The following is a 25,983-nucleotide window of genomic DNA, read 5'->3' as shown; positions in this document are numbered from 1 at the left end:
TATACAAAGTTTCGTATCAGCATAACCGCCTTCCTTTCGATTCCCAATATTGATGACAGTATATATTGCCATGTTATCTCGACGAGATGAACAAAGGAAAAATATTCGGGAGGAGAATAAACTCAGGACAGGAATGAGAACATTAAGACATTCACTCCAGTATTTTCAATTTGAATAAATCAGATAATCATCAATAATGATGAAAAAGTTGCAATATTATTCACATTGTTAATATTATCAACAAACGATAACACCTAGAGTAATTGAATAAATTTTAGTTAAAAGTATATCTGTCTAACCGACAAATGAAAGTACGTGAGATAAGGAGTTGAGAAAATTTAACGATATTTCGAGCAAGAGCTTCATTTCTGATGATATCTGCAATACTATTAACACGTGATCAATGGCTCAATCCAGCCCTGTTTTTATTTTTCAGCCCAGATGATTTCCAGATGAGATTGAATAAAAAGTTCTCCAGTTCTTCGTTCATAAAAAACTAATTCCATGGACCATTTGGTGACTTAACGTGTGCCGATTCCTTAATAGTTAGATTGACTCATACCCCCTAAAGACCTAAAAAAGGCGAACACAATGCGTACGCTCTAAGAAAAACCTCATAAGAACCTTTTGGATAATTCAAGGTTTCAAGCTTGGCTGGGCTCAACGAAATTTAGTTGTAAACAAAACATGGAATGTTGCGTTATATTGCCTAAACAGTGACGTACTGTTAAATATACTGAGAACGTTGTTTTCAGCCGACATTGTCAACTGACAAAAATTTTTAAGAGCAAACAAGCAACAATGGAAAGAATAAAGTAAAATACTGGGAATAAAAAATAACTAATTCACAAAATTTGGGAATTATGAATACTGTTGAAAACAGGAATTATGTAAGATACAGTAATATGGACAGACGCGAGGAATATTTCCAATAATTATTAGACAACAGAGAAAGTAGGATTGAACCATAAGAAAGAACAAAAAACATATGAAGATAATAATGAATTAATGAAAATACACAGCGAAGTGATTGTAAAACACCGGAAATTTGATAGAATAACTGTGAAGATAATTTGAAAACTTGTCAAGAAGTAAAAGGAAATGCTACTAAGTATTAACAATGAGATATGTAGGGTCGAAAAAATATCCTGCAGTTTGATTTTAAAAATGCCATTGGTACCAGCAATGTTTGCTCTGAATATGCTCCTCCAAAAGTTTCGCGACTAACGTAATGATCTTTTCGTGTGCTTTATTGATTATGAAAAGGTCTTCGACGGACTCTAACATAGAAAGTTTATAAATATATTGAGATACTGGTCTTGGAAAAGACCTAAGTACAATTAAGAACCTCTACTGGTGACAGAAGGCGGTCGTTCAACCTATATTCCAACAAAATCTTTGAAGCAGTCTTATATTCGGTGTAAAAATCAACGGTGAACTAATTAACACCATTCGTTACTCTGATGATACCGTTATTTTGTACGATGATCTCCGGATCTCAAAAATGTCATATCTCTGTTAATGCAGTGAGAATCAGTATAAATAGTGCTAAGTCAAATTCATTTCAGACGATGTTTGTTCGTTAAGGTATTTACGTCAGACGTCTCATGGTAATTGAGTTTAATTGTATACTTCTTGTTTTGGAGGTAAAATAAAGGGAAGGTGAGATAAAAGGGTTTTAATCATCGTTTGAGAAGTTCTTGTTCTATGATATCCTGAGATATTGTAGAGCCGTGCACTTGCTAGTATTAATCTCTCATTTGGAATTACTATTAATAATCGTCGGATGATGTTGATTAATAACACGTTGCACTTACTTTATACCTCGACAAATCAATGTTTGTTTGATAAATTGATGCATATTCTGTAGCTGATATTCTCGAGCCAAATATAATGTCTTATTGTTCACTCCGTTGAGTGAACTGACCTCTACGGTACAGAAAATGTACAATTTTTTTATAGCTAATAATAGATAATCAAATTTGAAATAAATTGGTGTATTATTCGTGTTTGTTTCTATTATTTTGACAGGAAACTTTCCCAAGAACATAGTTTAATTTGTACCTGCATTGAGATGTTGATTATTCTCAATTTTTGTGTTTAGTGTCTGGAATTTGAATCTACGCTTAAAAAAATTGATCATCGTTTTATATTATCTTTTTTGTTTACAATTAAGTTGATTGTTTTCATAAGGTAATTTGCGTCTTCAATATGTATTGTAATGCGTGACTATAGAGATAAAAAATAAACTAGACGGTGTCTCTTCTATCTGGCCGATGAACCGCAGTGGAATGGTTGTTTGTTCGACTGCCATTTTCCCTCAATAGTGTTTACGCAAGCATTACCCGACCATTCTAGATATTTATGAACCGTAATGTATCTGTTCCTAAGCTAACAGCTATTTTTGCATTTCCAAAAAAATTATTTTGTAGATATTCAACAAAAAATATGCAAATTATGTAACACCAATAAGTAAAAATTGTTTAGGAGGGAATTTTTTCACCGTATATTTTCAAATAACAGATACTTCTAGATTATATAAAGTGTATTAGAATGACAATGTAGGAAACATCTTAACAACTATATTGCTTTGGAATAACATAGTTCCGTTCAACTGACAAGGCATTAGACATGAAGCTAACTAACATTGCAGAATTCGACGATTGAGAACAGCAAGAAATTAGCAAATATCTAGCTGAGAAAAGATTAATCGCCGAATTATAGCTGTTTACGGGAAAGACTGAATATCCGACAAGGCGCTAAGAAGAAGCCCTTTTTGGTAAAGTCCCGTCAGGACCCGAGACTAGGCCAGACAAAGACAGTGATTGTTGGTAGTGATGGTAGTTGTTTAAGATGTTTTAAATGAAAGAATTCACCATTCATAGTTCATATTTATAGTTAACTGTGGGCCGTTGTGCCCCACTTGACGTTACCAAAGGCCGATGTCCTTTGTGAAGCCGATCAGGTGCTTAGGCTTGAACCCTTTGATATCATTGGGCAAGTTGTAAGGCTTGCCCAAATGTTTAAACCGCACTCGTATGAGTGCAGGTCACTCACAGATGACGTCGTCCTCCTCCATTCACCAATGGCACTCCGAATCGTTCGTGATGTCCATGGTGTGGAGATGGCAGTGTTCGGTTAGAAGTCCAGTCACTAGTCGGATTTCGCACCTGTTTAGTTGGAGCAGTTGTTTGGTGTGGGACGCACGAGGTCCATCTATATGTGCCTTCGTTTGTCTCATGGAAAATGTCTCTATACATCTCTGCCGAGCCCGCCCGAGATCGTTGAGAGACGGGACACAACGCTTTTAGCCAGACTAAGGAGAGGTTCTGGGTCTATTGGTGAGTTTGCCGATTCCATTCTGGCGCCTGAGTCCGCTTCGTCGTTGCCCGAGTGATCTAGGAGGAGCTAGATCTTGCAGCCATCACTCACCAGATTCTTGCACTCCAGCAGTAACGTAAAGCGCACATTAACATCCGTTATGGCCTGTATGTTAGCTCTACTATCTGAGCAGATGTGTTCCTGTGGCGTCTGCATTCCATCATAGCGAACAGCTTGGAATACGGTGGCGTATTTTGTTATATTTTCTTTGTGTTAATTATAAGTATAATCAATAAAAAACTTATAAATTTGATTCGATTGAAAACAATTTGTCGAGAAATGTTTCTTTCCATTTATTCATAAAGTTGCAAAAACATCGGACATTTCCTCTATTTTCCGTCATTTCCAATTCCGTTTAATTTGTTGACATTTGAGATTTATGTGTTTCGATAAATACTGAGGTTTACTCGATTATTATGTATGCTTAGACTGTATAAAACCAAATTGATTTAAGAGTCACAGTTCAAAGAGAAGTTGGGATAATTAGATTTGCTTAACAACTAGATTGTTCATGCCAAGCATATGCAACCATCTGCTGAGGAAAAAATATATTCTAGTACCAGTCTATGACAAAATAATGTATTTAAATTATTATGTCATTCATCGACACTCTCCAATCATTAAAAATATTTATTAAAACCAATATTACAATCATGTTCTCTAAATACATACTTTGTGGATGTATTTACTTGTTGGAGATATCTAGTTCCGTCATTTAACAGTCCAAGAATATTTCAAGGCAGGCGAAAAAGTAATTTGATACCACACTCGAATGCTACAGGGAAAATTAAAGGATAGGGTTACTTATGAGAAAATCTTGAGACGAATTGGAGGAGAAACATGTTTATTTCGATCACTTACCAAGAGGAGAGATGAAATGAAAAATTTACGGCCGAAATGACTAATAAACCAGGTAATAAAATGGCTTGTGTAGAATGCAAAAATTTTAAAAACATGTATAATGGAATATACGTGTGTATAAAAATAGTTTTTATTGAAATAGTTGGAATTTATTTTTTATTATATTTAGATATACATATACCCTGTGGATGCTCGACGCAATAAAGAAAAGCAAGCAATTCGACTTATAGACGATCCAGAGTTAAACAAAAACTTCGCCGAGCGACACTACTACAGCAGATGCTCTTCTGAGCTGTCCAACATAATCCCACCTAGAGCAGTGTTTGTAAGATCTCCACGGAGACGTGGGTCATGAATACCGAGCTCTCCTCCAGACGGCCAGAACGTTACGTTATCGGGACTCCTTTCTTTGAAGAAGTGCAAGCCTGTTGAATCAGCTACCAAGGCACATCTTTCCCACACGGCAGGCACCACTCGAACTACTCGAGTGTAATAGGGTTTACCCTCTTGCTCTTGCTTTTTACATAAAAAAGGAGATGATTGCAACAATAGTAACTCTTTTTTTCATATATTATGCCTGGTTATAATGGATTGTAACATACTTATAATATCTCTAAGAAAATTCATTACCTATCGAAAAGGATATGAAGAGGTCGATTGTGAGTGAAATCACTATCCTACTGACTGTGTCATTTAAATTTTAATCTACTTATCATAACTAGGGATTTTCAAATATAGTCTCAAATTTATACTAAGCAATTGATTTTTACACACGGAAAAGCTTTCTCCAAAATTCTCAAAGCATTATGTGTTAAAAAAACTACAAGTACTAAGATAATAAGTAGATTTTAGACTGACAATATAAAATAACACCCCATATAACAATAAATTTTCAAACATTCTTTCCATTTTGTGGCTAATGTGAGGTATTTAAATAAAAATACAATATGAGGAACCGAAAATACATCCAAAACTGAAAATACAATGAAATCACAGATAATCATTTGAAGGAAATGTACGAAGTCTGATGATTACTGTATATAAAATATTCTTTGAAAAAAATAATATATTCAAGAGGGTCTCAATTTCTGTTCAGCGATATTTGATTTTTATATGTTGGGGTATGATCCCATTTTCAATTGTTCTATTTATATAGATAATGACGAAACGTACTTTGGAAGCATCCTGTATATTTCCCTACAAAATTCATTTCTAAGAAACCAAAACCATTCTCTAATTAGTTTCATATAAACTGCTCAGGAACGTGCTAAGGTTTCTTCATTATTTTATTTTCTTTTTTTTCACATGATTCTAAATAAAACAGAAATAAAATAATTTGATAACTAAAACATCCTGATTATCTATATTCATATATGCATACGACAGCATTTCCGAATAGTACACGGAACTAGCTGTTTATTGAAAAATCTTTCCACCGCTCAAAATGTTATATGCAGAATAAATTTCACAGTGATTAAACTGAAGTTATAAATAATTCCTAAGTACAAAAATTTTTTTGGTCTGTAATAGAAATTTCTAATAAAAACTCCAAACAACTTGTTTGTCATTAATATAACTAACAAGTTCTAAGAGCTGTTTTCAATTATTTGAAATAAACCGTATCATTATTTTCTAGAGTAGCTTTCATTTCCAGATGCGGTACATTAACCAGGATTTGTTAAAAGTCAAGGAAGTGTCAATTTTATTCTACTAATGACCAAAAATGGAAGAGCCGTTTAGTTGACATGGAATTTTTCAAGAACTTCATATTTGTAACTATGGCTCCCGGTGTTACAAAGAGAAAGAAGAATAAAGAGATGAAAGAATAAAAAATTATCTATATCCTGAATAAATATTCCATTACAGTATAAAATCGAGAGAATTGAATAAATAATCGTTTTTTCGATAACATATCTTATTCGCAAATTTTCTATCTTCGCAATGGATTTTTAAATTGTTATATCTTCTATTTTTGGTAATGGAATTACCGGAATTTGGCAGATAGGACATCATAATTCTGCACATCTCAGCTTAAGACACAATAAGACACAATACAAGAGGCAAGAGAGATACAAGAAAATTGTACTGCCAACATATAGACAAAATGATTTAATTTTCATGCTTCTTTTGTTCTAAAAAATGAATACGTACAATTTGACAGCTCATTGTAATGTGAACAAATGGGATTATTGTGCTATATACTGTATAGTCAGGTTGCATTGCAGTCAGCATGGTCGAAAGGCCATTGACATTGCTTCAGAATTGATTGCCCTCTCCAAAAAAGGTTTGTTTCAAGATCCAAATATTAAAAAGTAAGACTTTGGTCGGCCTCTTGTGTTCTGCAGAACAAAAACTCTGTTATATCGTTTCCTTAAAGAAGTTTATTCTATCGCATAGATAAAAAAACACAAAAATCGGAACCAGGGCACAGTCAAATTCGGGAAGGGAATAATATGCATAATTAAATAGAAAAACACCTAGAGGTATAGGTATATTTAGCCCTTTAACTTGATCTTGATTAACTCCTAATGTAAACTAAAAAATAACAGTTTGAGTGCCTCGTATGCTCATCATTTCATGAATTTTCAAAAATTTCATTCAATAAATATAATAATGTTATCCATCGCTAAAGGTTCTAAAATATTTTCCATAATTTCCTACGAAAATATTTTACAAAAAAAAACTCAAATGAACGTGAATTTCTACAGGCAAATGTATATTTGAACAAGAGATCAGAAAATATGTTTTGAGCTCCCCAATGAGTTCCCCAATGTTAGTAGTAGATTGGCTTAAAAGTTCGTAGGCTGACACATAGTTGACGCTAGTAGTATTAAACTTTGACTAGTAACCTTAATCTTCGAAAGGTACGTGTATAAACTTGACAGTTATCATACTATAAGCTGGTGAATTGTACCATTTTGAGTGAAGTAACTTTTGTTAATTTGAAATAAATAGGATAAATAGGAATTTGGTGTTCAAATAAAGTATCGCTTTCTGGCTATTGAAGCCAATACTTAGCTTGATAAACATTATTCAGACTTTTCGCTGGAAAAATCAGGGGCTAGAAAGGGTTTGCTAAGTTTAAACAAGACGAAAAGAGCCCCGGCGACGATGCACGCAGTACCCGTCAAAATGAAGCTGACACCGACAAAACATCAAAAAAACTCCTCAAAATAACTTCGAATAACGATCAAGTGAAGCTGATTGGAAAAGCTAAGGCCCTAATAATATCAAAGAAACCTGTTGGACATATCGTGAATGAATATTTGACTATGCAAAAGCTCTGTTCAAAGTGAGTGCTGCGCGAGCTCAAAATCGACCAAAAACAACAACGAAATGATGATTCTAAGCAATCTTTGAAGCGGCTCAATCCTTATAATCCTAAACTTTGACATCGAGATGTGACAATAGATGAATCATGGCTGTATCATTTCACACCGGGTCCAATCTATATTCAGCCGAGTGAACTTATAGCAATATTTTGGTATGAGCATGGTATGATTCATCGATTATCTTAAAAAGGGAAAAACCATAAATAACGATTATTACATACCGTTATTGGCAATCGCATAAGGAGGCTCCCATTTGAAGAAGAAGAAGAAAGTGCTGTTTCATCAAGACAATGCAGCGTGATGGAAATCAAATAGAACAATGGCAAAACTACATGAATTCGGCTTCGAATTGCTTCCGCATCCACTGTATTCTCCATATCTGGCCCCAGTGACGTTTTACAGCTGTTATACTTCAATAGGATATTTGTTAGAGAAAAATTTTGCGCCGATGAAAGGTTTTCGCTGGAAGTGGGGCTTAATGGAGAATAAATGACTTATTGATGTTTGAACCAAAACGGATTGGAGATAATCAAGAGTGTATGAATCTTTTACTTCTCCCGAGTCTCTTATACTTACGTTTACCCCCTTCTCCACATTTTTGTGTTACATTTCTCAATTATTATCGGATCATAAGCTTGAGATGTTGTATTTATGTGTTTCCAATTCGATATAGTCTAAAGATCAATACCGATTTAGATTCGTTAGAATCCGTATTGTTATTCAACTTGGAGACTGATACTTTATCATGATGTTTTTTCCACTTAGGTTCCTCAATATTCAACTCACAATAACTCCTCGCATATTTCCATGTGTGAAAATTGAGAGTCGACAGTGTCTTTATAGAAGTCTGTATGTGTAGAGAAATTCCGAAATGTTTTTATGTAACAAGCCCAATTTGAAGAACAGAAATTGTACAATGATAAATTCACCAAAAGTAAATAGTTGAAAGTTGAAATGAACAAAAACCAATTGTTAATTGGTTCCAATTATTTCCTCGGTTTTAATCGAATAGAGAATTCTACAGGTGTATGTTTCTATCTTCTCAATTCACTAAAATAGAGAGAGACATCCCTAGATAAAAGACCAGAAATGTAAGATACCCTTAGTAAACAAACGTTCGAGAGTTGCTAAATAATTCGAATCAGTAACGGTAAGTGATAAAACTTGTTAGTGACATTCGTGCTAATTGGAAATTACACTAGGTAAAGATTCCTCAAATAAGGATGCTGGTGTAGCTTTCTGTCATTTGAACTTTTTGTTTTATTCTGATGCGGTATTGATAGTCAGTTCACCAATTCTATTTCAGCCGAAGTAAATAATAATATAATGATAACAAATAATTATTAGTTATTCCTATATGTGCAATTCCCTTTAACGCTATAACCTACGCTGCCACAGTAAGAATAATTACACAATAATGTTCGACTGCACTCAAGATGCATCTTATAGCGAATAAATAAGTCAGGTAGCTCCTAATGTTAAGAAGAGCTGGTGATTTGTATGAATCAAAAGAGATTTTTATTCATTCCAACGACGCTTATGGAAAGACAGTACATTTGTTAACATATTATAGAAACATTAATAGTTTAGATATTGAATAATGTAGTGGCCAATGTCATTTCCAATATGGTTAGTTCCTATGAAGGAGTACAAAATTACATTGCAAAAAGGAATCAGCTATCTCTTGGCTCACTTATTAAATGCTGTGTCCAAGGTTTTTGTTCTCCTCCTCCTCCTCCTCATGCCTGGAATCTAGGAACCTATTTGAACCAACTCAAAAATTATATTGCTTTTTTGTCGGCTCCATTATTTTATCAAGGAAATTATCTTTAAACTAATTTCAAAAGGAGTAGTACGAAGAAGTAGTCAGCGAAGCATGACAGTGTAAATATAATATTGAATAATTTGCTCAAAGTAATGGAACTCATGCTGTAAAATAAGTACGAGACAGGTCATCTTATTGATTATTAAATTTAATAATTTGGCTAAATATTACCCGCCAAAATAACAAAATTCGTTAGAAACATATAACCTCTGCGCATCCCAATTTTCTTTATATTTTCGATATCCACGTTTATTTATTAATATTTATACACATGATTTTCAAAATGCAGTTCCAAATATTCATATTGATACGCTGTGCGTCAATTCCAAGTCTTTTTGGGCCAGTAACATTTAATGAACTATACAATAATATAGTTGATATATGTTAGCCCCGATCCTGTGCATCCACGTATGTATATTTTGAAAACGATTAACTTAATACACGAAAAAAAGCAATAGCAGCTCTTTCCGAGAGGAATATGCCCTTCAGTGGGAATCTGATATATGAAATAATGATAAGGTAAAAATATAAGCAAGCGCGAACCGTAGTTTTCTGTTTTTTACCCCCTCGTAAAGGACTTATACGAGGACGTATTGATATCTAGTTAGCCTAGACCAGTTTCATGCATAAACAAAATATTGCGTTACCATAGCAACGAACAATAACTAATTAGAAGTGTCAGTGTAAAGTTTGACGTCAACAAAGTAAACCAGAGTTACTCAATAAATTAAAAGAAAAAAGATGTCCGAAATTGTGGAAATCGAAAAATTGGAGTATAGAGCCATCATCAGGTACCTGTATTTAAAGAGAGATATGCTTAATACCCTTGGTGATCAATGTCCTTGGTATGCGATCGTGAAAAGCAAGTTTTTAAAAGAGGTAAATTTTTCATTGAAGATGATGACCGATCGGGAAGGCCAGTATCTGTGTCAGTCCCCGAAAATATGGATGCAGTTCATGATTTTATCAGACCGTCAAATTGGGCTAAAACGGATATCTGAAGCACTGAATATTTCATAAGAACGCGTTCATCAAACATTGAAATTTTGTTTGGTTCTATAGTAGGCTTAGAACTTTTCAATATATCCTCGTATACACAAACAATATTTGTTTCCACTATAATTTTATATGTAGTGAATATTGTGTGATTTCTTTCAGCTGTAACATATCGACGAAAAAAATCACTTGGATAACAATTGAAACTATCCAGCATTCGTTTAAATTTTTTATGAGAGCGAGCTTTTAATCGGCATTAAGCAATCAATCAGCGTTTTCGTGTGTAATATTTAATGTAAAATACTGCATACCCGTTTGGTATAAATAATTACTTTCTTTGCTATCTCATTACTATTAGACGATCACTAAATACAAGGACACGGATTTTATTAATTATTTCTGGAATAGATTCAGTAAATCCCGAAGGTTCGTGTTCATATAGCCACTTTTAAAAGCATAGTACTACTTACAAATCATTTCATGGGATGGGTCACTCTATATTACGTAACGTTTTCTCGGTCTCTTCATTTACTCACGTAAAACATAATGTTTAGTTCTCAACGTACATTTTTCACTTCACACTCACCCAACAATGGAAACAGTTTTTGTTGATATGAGTAACTAATCTATCTTTTAGATTTACGTGAAATTTTGACAGATGACATCAGAAACAAGGCGAAAACTAAAACAATAATCACCTTAGCGGAAAACTTCTGACAAATCACTCTTCCGTCAACTCGTTTTCGTTTATATATTGTATTCGTATTCCATCTTAGAACCAAATCGATCAAATGTACAATCCTTCAATCCACTTCGAACTTACACCTATTTCTCTATATTATTCAGGTGATAGGATGAAAGGGCTCTCCACCAAAGTAATTAGTACAATTAATACTAGCCGAGATGATTAAATCAGAATAACTAACAGAAGATCGAAAGAGGTATGTAGATACAAATATGTGGATTCGAAACTCTCAGTTTGCCATCGGACATTTCGAAAATAACGTCCAACAATTTGGCGATAATCTATATCACCAAAGCAATTTGAAAGCAATTTGAAAACATACGCTTGGTTACGACAACATCGAAAAATTTGTAATGTATTTTCTTATTTTGTTCTGACCAAACTAAATAATCTTCCTCATTCAAGCATATATTGCTCTGAGAATTATATTTTTCACTAGTACCATAAATGCGATTTGTTTCCAAATTCTAGGTTGTTGCTTTTTATCTGGTATGCTCATAAAATACGGCCAAATCGAGGGTGGAGAGCGGTTACGCAATGTCCTCTTATAGACTGACATTTTTAAATATAGGTAAATCTAAATATAAAAAATTTTAGTGATCAGCAAATAGGTTATCGGAAGTTCATGAATTTGTTACCAATTCCATCGTTCTGGAACGGAAACCTTTGCATTATGTTTATATTTAACGGGTATACCCTATAAACAATGATATCAGTAATTTTCTGTAATATTTTGCATCTACGAACTATTATATTCTTAGGGACACCCTTGTTTCATTCTGTGGAATCACTAGAATACATTATGAAATCACTCAGGAACACGAGATGGGAAAATCGAATCAAAGCCATAAAACCACTAATACATCAAATAGGCCAAGTATACAATAAATTATTTAGTGTTTACAAACACATATGGATCTCTACAAGAGATAAAGCTTCTTGTTGGTTCAATCAAATTAAAATGTTAAAATTTCATGTTGCATGATTATTTGGTAGGAAACTTTGAATCACACGAATCCAATCAATAAATGCTTAGTAGATATCTCGTATTTTTTTCTATTAGAACCCTCAAAATACTAAAGATTTATTGAAAAACTTAGGTTCATATATGTGTTTTACACAAGCTCATGAAACGTTAAAGTCTTAGCTTCTGAAATTAATAGCCCAGTACAAAAATTTGACAAGGTACTATATTTTCGAATAATGAGAAACAATTTGGTCCGGGATGTGGGAATATCATGAAAGAGATATCATTTATTAAGCACTCTATGTTAGTTTTTTTATGAGAAAAACAATGCTTCTATTCTCACGATTGACCGAGATTTTACATTTAACTTAATGTACTAAGTACTTTGTTGTCCTAAGCATTTCCAATGGTTCACTTAACAAATGGGCATTTATGCGCACTTCACTAATTATTGCACTTCCACTTTTCTTTTCACATAAGTTCAAAAGGCTTAGTGCGTCTGAGCCTACGGAATGTGTCCAATATTTCGTTGTTTATGTGGTTATGAAGTCGTTCTTCGTGACCTCCAGCAGTTTTCTTTATCTCTTTTCTGACTGTTTTTATATAGAGTTCTCGGAGTAGATCTTTATTTCGGACATATGACGAGGCGTTAACTATATTCCGCAGTATTCGGTTTTGGACTCTTTGACGGCAAGCATTACTTCCATTTGTACAGCTCCATAGTTGTAAACGATAAACCCATACCGGTTTGTGTATTTGTTCGAATACTAGTACCTTATTTTTTTAACAGTAAGTTGTGAGCTTCTCTCTAGTAACCAATATAGTTTTTTATATCTGAGTTTCAGTTCCTCTGTTTTATTTTTGATATTATGTTTCTGCTACTTTAGTTTCATATCCTGATATAGTCCTAGATATTTGACCGTTTTCTTATATGGGATCATTTTATTGTTTAGGCTTACTGGGAGATTATTTATCTTCCTATAGGTAAACTTGATAAGGGCAGATTTTCCATCTTTGATTTCAATTCGCTATTTGTCAGTCAAGACATCTATTTTATTACTTGAATTGTGTAGCCAGTTCAACATCGTCCGTAACAAAGATGTCACAAGTATGTAACAGGTACAGTATTAATCTCAAGACACTGTCTTGAGGAACCCCTGTTCCAATTAGTCTGAGCTCTGAATATTCAGGTAGGAGTTACATTTCTAAATATTTTCTGATTTTCAGTAACCAACCCTTATGCCACATTTCATTAAATGCTTTTGCAATTTCTAAAGAACAAATGAGCATATTTTATTTTCTTCAAGAGATGTCTCTATTTGTATTCGACGTTATTCGATGTACTTGATCTATTGTGGACTTCCTGCTACGGAATACAAACTGATGCGATGGAATAACTTCGTTTTGATCAAGATGTTTTGTATTTTTATTAATAGTATCTTCTCAAATAATTTTGGAATAATTGGTAAAAAGGATATCGCTCTGTAGGATTCTACTTTATGCACTGGTTTTCCTAGTTTGGGTATCATTACCACTTCAGCTGTTTTCCACATTATTGATACGTATTGGAGCCTGAATACTGCATTTATCAGGTTTATTGTTAGTTTTAAAAAAATATTCTATAGTTTGTCAGTTTGCGGGTTTTTCTAGTGCTTTGAGCTATTTTTTAATTATAAAATAATTCACTTATACAAAAAAGCAATGAATTTTTTTAATCTTCAATCATTTTTAGAAAAAAAAAACACAAATATACTGAAAATATGAAATATTAATGAAGATAATATGAATAGAAAATTTAAATACATAGCAGTAGAGCACACGAAGAAGGATTTAAAAGGACAATTTTATATGTAGGCGGACGAACTACAGCGGTCGGCAAGGCCGACGGTAAACGGAATGAAGTTTATGAATTGCTTTATAAAGAAAAGAGGTGTAGGAGTACAAATAAAATAAAATAAAAGCGATCGGTTAATTAGAAATTCAAGCAACTATCTGATATAAATTGATGTCCATTGTAGTGGAATGACTAATTTTATCATATTATCTAGCTTCTATGTTAATCGATACATTAAGAATTACTTGATATATAACCTAGCTATCCCATATCGATTGATACAAGATGTCGAAACCATAATTACATTATACAAGTGACAACATAATAATATAACAGTGGACGCATCCGGTAATTTATTGTTGGAGTAATTCGTTAAAATATATATAGTTTATATTTAATATTATTATACCCCCTAAAACTAGGACTGGATTTTAGATTATCCACATAGATTCCAGATCTTCATTCTGATTAATTTTAAATTACATAAGATTATTTTGAAATATCCAAAAATATTTTAATCGATCGATAAGAATTTTGTATTTTTAATGTGAAGCTGAATCACTTAATTACTTTTACAATTACTCTAGAATGCTATGAAGCGTATTAGATCTTTCTACATTGTTAAATGTATCTTCCGTATTTTCACTTAAATAATTTTTTAGCCATGTGACGAGCACGCATCATCTTATATTGTTACTGGGTACTCACTAACTCACTTAAATTCAAAATTCAAGCAGCGAAAATGAACTACATATTTACACACAGTTAGAATTGTACCATCAAGATCAAATAAGAAACGAAACGACAGAAAAGACTTGGATATAGAATCTGTGATTAAAACAATTGGAAAACAACAGCTTGTTTGGACACCTTTTAGAATTGGGGACAACAGACAGATAAAAAAGATTTGGCAAGCTAGAGAACAGTAAAAGACGCCCAAAGAAATCTTAGGAAAACACAAATGCCAAAATTTAAGGAGAAAGAAATATAACATGGAAAGAGGCTATGAACAAAGATAGAAATAGTGGCGGAAGATTTTGCATGAATAAAAAGGCACACACACACCCGACATTTACTTCTATACCAATATATTGATGATGACAGCACTCAATTCATTCCAATGATGATTGAATATTGTTGTTAATACCAGAATATATGCACAGACTCATTTTTTTTTTGGCATTGATAATCCCTTCTAAAAGAAAATGTTTCCCTATTGAATATAGGGTCCGTGAGTCAGAAATTTCAGACGGCATTATCCGATCACGTAAAACCATGCTTCCTCATAAATAATTCATCAAAATAGTGTAAGACACTAGTGCATTCTGCTTTCAACTATTACTTCTACGTTGCATGTATCGCTGGAAAATGCCTCCTTTAAATCCTTTAAATGCAATATCGATAATACCTACAGAAAAATAATGAATTTCAAACTATTTCATAAGGTCAAAAATTGATTTCATGACTTTTTTAAAAGAAACATAAACTCTATTTGAAAGTTATAGTCCATTCATGCAACATTGAATTTTTAATAAAATTTTTTCGATTTGAGAACTTTCAAGTTTTCTTTAGCTAATATTTCTATAAAACAAATTCTGCAATTCAACAGAGAAAAGTAAAACTCTTTCCATCGTAATTTATACTGTTTTGGCGAATGTAAACGAAATTTGAAGGCAATTTATATTTTATAACCTATATTTGTGCCTGTGTAAATGGATAGATGAAATACACCAATGGATTTATAAGTACGAAACATAAATTATACATAAGCAAGGCCAGGTATAACAGTTGGAAAAAGCTGCATATTTGGAGACATTAGAGTGGCTTAAATCAATTTGAATATCAAAGAAGCGGGAAAGGAATTTTTTAGTCTTTTCAATATTCCGTTTTATAAACTTATTTTCTTTCTCCAGGGACTCTATCAACTTCTATTTCTCAAAACCTGTGTAGTACTATAAAAACACGAATATAGAATGTAAATACCTGTTTTTTAATTTTTAATCTGGGAGAGTAGAGATACTTGATCCTCATTTTAGTTTTTATCATGAATCATAAATATAATTCACAGCATAGAAAATGTTTCTAGTTTCTTTTGAATTCATTCTATACTAAGTTCTAATAAACAAATGTATTTGTACTATATAAAAACTAGTTATTTGTTATCTTAACTATATCTCAAACAGGAAGGCTGATCTCTCTCGTAGGGAGAGACTAATACGAAGTCGACAACTTGAGTAATAGTTTTCTCAAAGAAATTTTCCATTTCCACTTCAGAATTATCTCTGACCCTATATGAAGCGGAAAATGAGTCTACCTCATTGCTACCCCAAATTTCTTCATCTTCTGAGGTCTCACTTTTCAGTTCTTTCTCGATTTTTTTTTTGGTTTTTTCTACTAATTTTGTAAAAATTTTGTCACACTTAAAGCTTTCTTCTCGCGATCTACTTGATTTACCTCTAATTCTAGTTTCTCAGATCTGTTAAAATTCGATTTTCAACTCTTTTCTGACTTTTTGTTTGCAGATTGACCCTTAGAAAACCCTTAAGAAATGGAAAAACTTCCAATAGGGAAGCAAAGTTTGTTGATAGTGGATTTTTAATTGGCAAATGTTCATTTTGTGTAAATGGTCCGAGCTGTGGACCAGGCGTTATTTCTGCATGAAGCACAAGGCCTATCAATCACCAAACTTGAACAGAACTCATGATCTTGGATATTAGAGTTAATTGGAAATTTGTGCGATGTATATGGTGGCATCGTTAGCAAGATAAGGCAATGAGTTCTTGCAAAATTGGAACCGTAATATATATATATATATATATATATATATATATATATATATATATATATATATATATATGAATTGTAAAGAAGTCTTTGCCAGCTATATTATGAGTAGTTTTTTATTTATTGGAACGTGGCAAGAAAACTCCAAAGTGACTACCTTCAATATATTTTACGAACTTTCGAATACTTATATATTCGTCGTCTGGGAAATAATTAATTAAGATTTCTGGTGATTTTGATATTATTAAAGCTTTTAATAATTTTTGAACTTATGGAATTCAAAATTCAATATTCCAATTGACTAATAGAAATATTACAATTACAATTACCCTTGGGCAGCAATGTGTTAACATTTCAATCTGATGTTAAGATCATTCATCAATTTACATCTAACTTAAATTAGTACTGTGGGGGAAATTTATTTGAAAATATCACATCACATTTGTGGCTATTGGGAAAAATATTTATAAGAGTACATTGTGTTTGGTTTGCGTACAAATTGTATAAAATTCATAACAAAAATACTTGTATTAATCGTCTTTTGTCAATTTATTATGTATTGAATTGGTTTCTGTACTCTTTAAATGGATAAATTACTTTTACAAAAGGCTATATTATGTTCCAAGAAATCCCTATCAGATAATGAATTTCGCCTTACCTTTGGAATATCAATTACGGTTATTATTCCAGTAACAAATCTATTTGTAGCGTAAAAATAGAGGACATGTTTAATCACAATGTTTGCATAAGTTCTCATTAAGGTTCATCCTCATTAGCAATACAAAGGATCCGACAGTGATCTATGATACATTGGCTTATCATCGACTATAGTTTCATTGAGCGTTAACACAAACGTCAAGGGCAGATTCGAGAGATATTTTCTATTCCTGTAAATCATAAATACGAGAGCCGATTTTTACCCTTACATCCTTTTTTGTCATAGCGACAATCAAAATATGGAGAAGTAAATTATTTCACTTACTGTATTTGTAATAAATAATTTGGGTATAATGTTTTCTTAATTGAATCCTTGTCATATTTAAAGTCATATTTCATTCATTCACATTCTCTGTTCATATTTTCATTTTACTTTGTATTCATAAAAAAGTAGTTAAGAGTATTCTTGAATATACGAAATTACAAATCGTCCCATCCAATATTACGTAGTACCTTTTAGAAGAAACTTTTCTACATGAACAATATCCAACCCATATAAATCTGATGGAGTCGTTTATTATATTGAATCTTCTTCCACTAGTATACTACAAGGACTTATTAATAACCAATAACATTGCTGTCGGCGGAGCTTTTATTGTAGGAATTTCTTCCGCGATATTTAAAATAGAGCAATTCAATACTAGTTCAGTGCCGTTTGTAATATAGACGTAGCTTGTTCTGTTCAACTACAATGAGTTCTTGCTAGCGCTACTATGTTCTTGTTTCTGAGGAATTTTGTACGGAACACAGGAATTTGAATAGATAAATTAATACAAACTGTTTCATTAAATTTACACTCCGATTTTTGAGTAGTCTACTTATAAGAATCGAAATCGATCAGATCAGAAGAAGGGAGGGAAGTATACGTCGAATCTGCTTTGAAGTATTTCCCAAAGATAATATCAAGCTGATGGAACTTTGCGAAATGGAAATACTCTAATTATGAAAGAAACTATTTGTTAATTTGGTAAAATCAATTGGTCTTCCTAATCCCCATATTTACTCCAAATCTTTTTATTGGTGATTATTAAGAACAAAATGTATATAATTCACTATCACACTTCAACTATTTTTCAATTTATATTTATATTTTAATTCAACAACTCTCCAACTTCATTTCATGTTGTCTCAAATAATTCATATTGTTATCGTACATCAGATGACTAGACACGTTATTAGGTATGTTTCTCCAGTTCAAGAAATAATATTGGCAAAGTCAGACTAAGATGGTTCGCAACGCTATAAATTGTAAAGGCAGTGTTTCAGAAAACACTGAACTTCAATAAAATCAATAAAATAGTTATACGAGAGATATATGATTTATAAATATTCATTTAACACTTTGTTCTCAGAATTTAAATACCTATTTTCCTTTATACTTGGTAGATACGTAATTTATCTCGAATGGTTTGGCTCTTATAAGCTCTTCTATTGTCTATAATTAAAACTTTAAGGAATGTTTCCTGGTAAGTTGTAATTAAAAACTTCAAATGAACATCTGGCAATTGTCCAGGATTAAGCAGTGAAGTTAAGTTTATAATTGCGATCCCGATGATAACATTCAGTTATCTCGGGACGGTAATAATAGATAGTAATCTGTATGTACTGTTTACAGCAAAAGTAAATTATATTTATGTAAGAATTTCATGTCCACCTTACTGTTAATACAGGGAAAGTATATTGAGCTAACATATCGCATTTTATTTGTAACAAATACACACGTTTCGTGGTAGTGTTACCAATAGTATAATTAGGATTCGAAATACTGTTTGCTTACTCAAATACTCTGATAGCCAATCGACCATTAAAGCTTTATGCAGGATGAATTAGACAGTATTTAGCATGGTGTAAGGTTTCTCGTAATTCTAAAATTCAAATTTAAACAGGCCTTAGATTTAGATCTAATTTTTATCACTGTCATAGTTCGAGGTTATATATTTCTCCTTTTGATTTTAAATTGGAAGAGATGGTGTGGATTGGCAGCAGAGCATGTCACCGTAAGGGTTTTTGAGATACATTGAATATTCGTCTCCGCATATAGTTATCAAAAAAGTGGTTTTTTGCTTCAAAAATATTGATTTGCTTGTTTTCGAAACAATATGAAATATACAGGTGAAACATAGGTATAGTCAGATTAGATTAGAATGAAAATCGAAGTGGTTTGTACGCCCTAAAAAAATCTATTCTCCTTGCGAAAGTTGGCAATTATTATAAATGATAAATTTTTAGATGTATGCATACTTTGACTGAAAGGGCTTTTGAAATTTTAATTCTCTACTTTCAATATGACAACGCTTAGTTGTTTCTTCTTATTACCTTTTCTATTTTCTTCATATCTAGTTCTAGGAAATTACCCCATAAGATAAAGATCGGCTCTTGTTGCATTATTGGTTGCCTCAGTTTCCAGTAAACACCTATGGCTGGCATTCGAATTAGGAGAACTTTGTTGACTTTGCCATGTCTCTAGACTTTACATAGCAACTTCGAGTTGCTTATTTCGAAGTTGCCCGTTTGGCTATATTTCTTTTTCGATAGTTCCTGTCTAAATTGGTTTGAGAACACTTTCCAATTGCTGGACAGTGCTATGGCGATTTGCTGCTATTAATTCTCAGTATTTGGTTTTTGGTCTTCATACTCCAATCCCTATTCCTACTGTGGTTTTGGAAGCACCAGTATACTATGTCATTTCAGATTCTTTTTATCACAGAGCAATATTGAGAAATTCTCACTCTACTGAGAATTAGACGAAGTGGATTTTTGCTAAAATTGTCGCTTAAGTTTGAAATCGTTTCGTCTCCAAATCCACCAATGACCAATCTCATTATAGACGTTTTGGCATGTAGTACTATAACGATTTTGAATGGACTGAAGCGTATGAAGACACGTGAATGGAATATTCACGATTTCTTAGTTCGATTTCTAGATGAGGTCACACATAGTACCACGAATTTGCATCTAGTGATTAGCTCTTTGGCGTCATTAAGGTTGCTTGATTAATATGTTAAGTTCATCTACTACTAGGCTCCATAGTTGTGGTGACGTTACACCGATTTGTGGAGTACCCATTTTAAGTTAAGTTAAGTTAAGAGTCACTGGATTATATACTCATTTACGTCTCTCAACTTCAGTGAGCCTTTCAGCATTAACGAAGATATCTTAGAGGGTACTCGTGATTGTTTCCTTATATTTCAGACTTAACATTCATTCATTAACTCATAATTTAATGATTATTTTGGACACAATTCTCTCATTTCAAATATTTTGATATTATATTGTATGAACGATCAATAATGAAAACATGGTTCTCCTATTTTTCTGCAACAAATTTCCCTGTATTCTGACACATTTTCGTGATTGTTATGTTATAGAAAGGTAATTTTAAAAACCTAAAAGAACGCATACCATGTTTCCATTCTAGCAGTCATCCATATAGTTTTGTATAAATATAAAAATGCAAAAAATTAAGTGAATTATATATTTTATAACAGTGAAAATTCTTTGAGTAAATCAAACAGGTCAGGTATATTGGTTTATTTACTCGTTTTTTCCTACCGCTACTTCTCAATTTAGAGAAGCGATTCGGTATCTTAAATTTAAAAAAATAAACAATATTTCACTATAAAGGAATGTATAACTAATACTACGTTTTTTCTTCTGAAAATAATCTTATTCGAAAGCTAAGTATGTTTATACGTTTCTCTTTGATAATCGCAAATTTATTTGGGAGAAATTTTACACGCACTTTGCTTCCGCAGTTGAAATCCACACCTGTATGTTATTACGCTAGAAGTGCTTTCCTAATATGTAAAAACAGTGCTAAATTTGTATGCTACTTAAATGACGTGAGTCAATAAATTTTTCATGATTCATAATAGTCCAGTTGTGCATCATATTCATTTTTCCTTATGCAATCTGTGCTTAATTAGTTCATTAAACAATATTATTAAAAATTCTTGGTATATATATATATATATATATATATATATATATATATGTATATATATACAAAAGGAGTCATTAAAAATTAAATGTCGTGCGACACCCCCTAAAAAGCTTTTTTTCTGATGAAAAAACACTGGGAACTTATTATTAATTCAAAACAATACGTGCTTTTTACGATGTGTAAAATACAATACAATAAAATATATTTTTTTTCAAAATATGGAAAATTATGAACCTCAAATCAATAAAAAAAATATATTTGATCAAAATAACAATGAAAAAATGAAAGATATTCAAATTGATATTTTTTTTTAAATTACATAAGTAGAAACGTTATTTTAATATTTAGACTTCCTCACTCAAAACCCTAAGTAAGCTCGTATTTATCTGAAATTGAATTAAGAATTGTTTCTGTCTTTCATTTTTTGTAAACAAATCGTTGTACTCTTGCATTAGTCTACCGGTTCGCTCTGCAACATCGTTCACTACTGACAAGTTTTTAACCAGTTCCCCTAATTTTCATATAACCAGCTTGTATTTAGTCCAAATTTATTGTAACAAATGATGGAAGTTACATTAATAAACTGATCTAACCATTTCTCAAGTATTTTTGGAACATCTGAACGAGATACTACAGCCTTCGTAGAACCTGGGTCCTTACTACTTTCAGATAAATCGGGTTGATCTGGTATTTTCTTAAGGCATTTTCATGAAAATAACTGATAAGTAACTGCTAACATACGTATAAAAAACCTATCAATAGAAGAAAAATTGAAGCATGAGCTTGAATGACGAAGTATATTAAGCTTCTTACAAATTTGTAACTTAAAAACGATGAAACTGAAGGTGTAATTATTTCAAATTTCATAAGATACTTTCAGAGAAAAAATGATTTTACCAAAAAATTAATTTAGATCGTATATAGGCAGGATTCCCAGTATTTTTTCATCGAAAGAAGCTTTCTAGAAGTCTTCGCAAAAAATTTAATTTTCAACAAACACCATATAATTTCTGAGACTAATTTTCTTGGGATATTATCGCGGAACAATATTTCGCTTGCATATAATAGGATCTAACACCCTATTGTACATTATTTTTGTTTTACGAAAGCGTCCACTCATTATAGCAGTGTACATTCAATCGACTTTGGTATTCCACTTATCATGCATCAATGAACCGACTTTACTTATTACACAACCTGTAAATTGTCAGTGTTTTTCATGCATTACATAATTGAAATAATTTCACAAGAAAAGATCCCTCATAATTGAAAATGGAAATTCTGAATGTTCATAACTTTTTTTGGTCCAGGAAAACAAAATACAAAATAAATCTTTATTTGAGAAATATTTGTGCTGTGATTTCATCACTTCCACTTAATACCATATTTTAGTGTTCAATAATGAAATAAATAAATAATCTCTTCATACTCAAAAACCAATAACCTCTGGAAAACGCCATCCCCAAACTTATGCCTATTAAAATTGTCTCATGAGTTTTATGAATGAACAAAAATTTCAGCGGAAGTTGTCTCCCTCAAATTTGAACGCCGATTTATATTCTCAATATCCGTTTCTTTTCGACATTATATTAAATTTTTTCAAGTTGTATCTCAAGTTGTTGATGTCAGAACATTTCCTATTACATCTTGACTATTCATTCGCACGTGGTGCTCATAAAATTAATGTTTAATTAAAATTTTAAGATTATCCGCGTTTCTACACAAAATTTAGAAAGATAGTTCCTAAAAATCGCCAAACATACTTGGGATGAATTTCAAAATGGAGCTAAAACCTAAATGAGAGATAACCGCGAAATCAGTGTGAGAAAACAATTGTCTGATATGCAATGAAATTAGTTAAAAGACAATCAGGTTGGTAAATCACTTAACTGAAATTTAAAATAAACAGGGTGAGAATAGGAAGCTATGCATAGATAATATGTTAATATTAAAACATTTCCAAGCCCAACACATGAATTTATGTATTTGACTCGCACATTTCAGTAAATTGGTGTCTATAAAATTCAAAAATTGCTTGAGCATTCATATTTTCTCCACATATACTTCAATATTTATTTCTAAATTTCTCTTAGACAAAAGTATAAATACAAATATGGGATACTTTCCTTAAGATTTTTTGTAAACACAAAATATTTTTTATCAACCCAAATCAAATGATTGAAATTGTGTTGTTTAATGTAAAGAACCTAAACGTGCTTTTGTTATGTGATTGATATCTATTTTCTCTATACTTTCTATAATATTTCTTGATTCTCTATTCAAACAATTTGTATAACTTTTCCGATTTTTAGAAAAACAGGAAAATACTAACCTTCTGTCTTTCAAACAACCCTATTGCACACGTATATTCCAGCACTTCTTCAACAGACACCAAATAACAAGAAAAACAAAATAGTAGGTACACGGTAATCGGCAATCACAGAAGACGTAAGTCACTTATTATCATTTTCAATCAAAAACTCTTATGTTCTTTTGGTAAATTGTGAAGTTTTAGAGCCGGTAGGTACGGCGAATTCACCGATGGGGGCGTTTCAACATTTTTTTCGTAACATCGGAGCATATTGTCGCATGAGCAACATTAGGGACTCCGTGCACGCGCTAACCAAGGAAAACGCCGAACTGAAAACGCGAATACGTCGACGTCGCGGCGCCGACGACCGTGGCTAGGGGTGGGACGTCGACGACAGAACCGGTCTGGCATATGACTATGGGTATCTTCTATAATAACTTTTTGGTCATCAATGATTATGGAATTTGTGTTAATTCGGATAGCCTCATTTTTTATCAAAAATCTCTTGAATCGATAAGTCTGGCACAGTCTGTTTATAGCATTTCATTAATTGACGCCTATATATCTTTTCATTTTTTTCTTCTGTTTTTTGCCTCAGTTTGTACCTCACACCCATTCTCTTCTCAAATCTCTTCTAACCTCCTCCAGCTACTTTTTCCTTGGTCTTTCTCTTTTTTCAACTTCTCCACCCTTTAGTACTTTTTTTACCCATCAATCTTCTGTGGTTCTATCTTTATGTCCCAACTATTTCACTCTCTGTTTTTTAATTATATGGGTTATACTTGGTTACTGATACAATTTTGACAGTTCTATGTTTGTTATTCTTCTATGCACTCCCTCTTCTTCAATTCCATCCTAAATCTTTCTGAGCATTATACGTTCCCTTATTTCTAGTTTTTTTGCTCTTTTTCGTTCATTGTCCATGAATTCTATTACGATTTATAGTAATATAGGTTTTCTCATTATCTTTCATTACCATTTATTTTGTATTTTTCTCGTTGATCACCAGGCGAATAGCTTAAATACAGTTTCAAGTAATTTCCTAGATCTTGCTATGAGTACTATATCGTCCGCATATGCCAGACATTGATGTTTATTTCTATGAATTAAACCTTTAGTTTTTATACATCTACGTCTTATTACGACGTCTTTAGCTAATTGGAAGAGAGTTGTGGACCTTTCCTATTTTCCTGCTCCAATCTTTTTTTTATACTCTCAACAAGAGCCACACTCTTTCAATTATTTCGTCTCCATATTTCTTCTTCCTAGAATTGGCCTTCACCTTGATTTGATAAAAATTTCTCATATCAGAATTTTTGTACACTTCTTTAGTTTTTAATAATTTCTTTCCAGAGTAAATTCTTTTGTTTCCTCTACATAATTAATAATTTCTCGCTTTATTATATTCCTTTATGTTTTCTTCACTAATCACTTTTGGTCTGGTTTCATTTTTTTTTCGGAACTATTTTACATTGTTCATCAAACCACTTGTTTGTTCCCTTCAATAATTCCTAATATTTTTCCTGTTACATATCTGATTACTATATAACCATTTTCTATTGTGTGGTCGACGCACGGTTTTAAATTTAGTTCTCTATTTATTTCTTGTTAGAAGTGATTTTCTTTGGCTTAGTACTTTTCCCAAATGGTATTTTTTCCGGTTTTCATTACCATGTTTAATTCTAGGTAGCTTATCTTGTTTCAGTTTTCACTATCCGCATCGGCTCCTCTATAACCAGATTTTGCATAGTACTTCGCCTGTCTCATCTACTTTTTTACTTCTTTTTTACCACTATGTTGGAAATTGAAGGTATCAATAACAAAAATATTAACTGTCTTTTTTGTCTTCTTCTTAATTTCCACCCGTAGTAAGAATAACTCGAAGTAGATCGTCTATTTTGAAGTGAAATTGCTGTTAGTGTCAAATGCATTACCAACCAACGTAATGCTTCCTTCAGGCAAGGTTTTAAGTCTCACCCTTTCTTCATGGTTTGAAAAAGTATTTCCTCCAAACAGTCAATCCTCTATTAATACAAGTACCCGTTAATACATTCCAGCACGTCTTAACAACCTAAGAGCTCGGTACCGCATCCTTAGATGATCAGATCGCGAAACCACTAACATCTAGAAAACCAACTCCAAAATTCAACTAAGCAAATGAGCGACGTTAACATATATTAGTTTCAACTGTTCTTGCTTCCCATAACACCACAGCAGAAAGAAACATCTCCAAATATCTTGGTCCTCAATTAACATTCACAACATCTAGCATAATCTGGCAAAAACA

The 25,983-nt window shown here is 32.3% G+C and overlaps 2 protein-coding genes across 3 annotated transcripts in view; one reads left to right on the top strand and one right to left on the bottom strand.

Annotated features, from left to right (window-relative positions):
• The window catches only part of LOC130896905 (tetraspanin-9-like), a 167,866-nt gene extending 143,839 nt beyond the window's left edge, over positions 1-24,027 (bottom strand). The window contains exon 1 of one of the 2 annotated variants that reach the window (XM_057805279.1): positions 23,718-24,027. The gene's annotated coding sequence lies outside the window, so the exon portion shown is untranslated. The remainder of the gene's footprint in view (positions 1-23,717) is intronic. The other variant, XM_057805271.1, reaches the window with a different exon arrangement.
• LOC130896892 (uncharacterized) overlaps positions 1-25,983 on the top strand; it is a 222,530-nt gene that overhangs the window by 152,502 nt on the left and 44,045 nt on the right. The gene's annotated exons all lie outside the window — the stretch shown is intronic.

Source organism: Diorhabda carinulata, chromosome 1, assembly GCF_026250575.1.
Source record: "Diorhabda carinulata isolate Delta chromosome 1, icDioCari1.1, whole genome shotgun sequence".
NCBI classification, from domain to species: Eukaryota; Metazoa; Arthropoda; class Insecta; order Coleoptera; family Chrysomelidae; genus Diorhabda; species Diorhabda carinulata.
The sequence above is the reverse complement of the archived record's forward strand: the minus strand, read 5'-3'. Positions and strand labels throughout refer to the sequence as shown.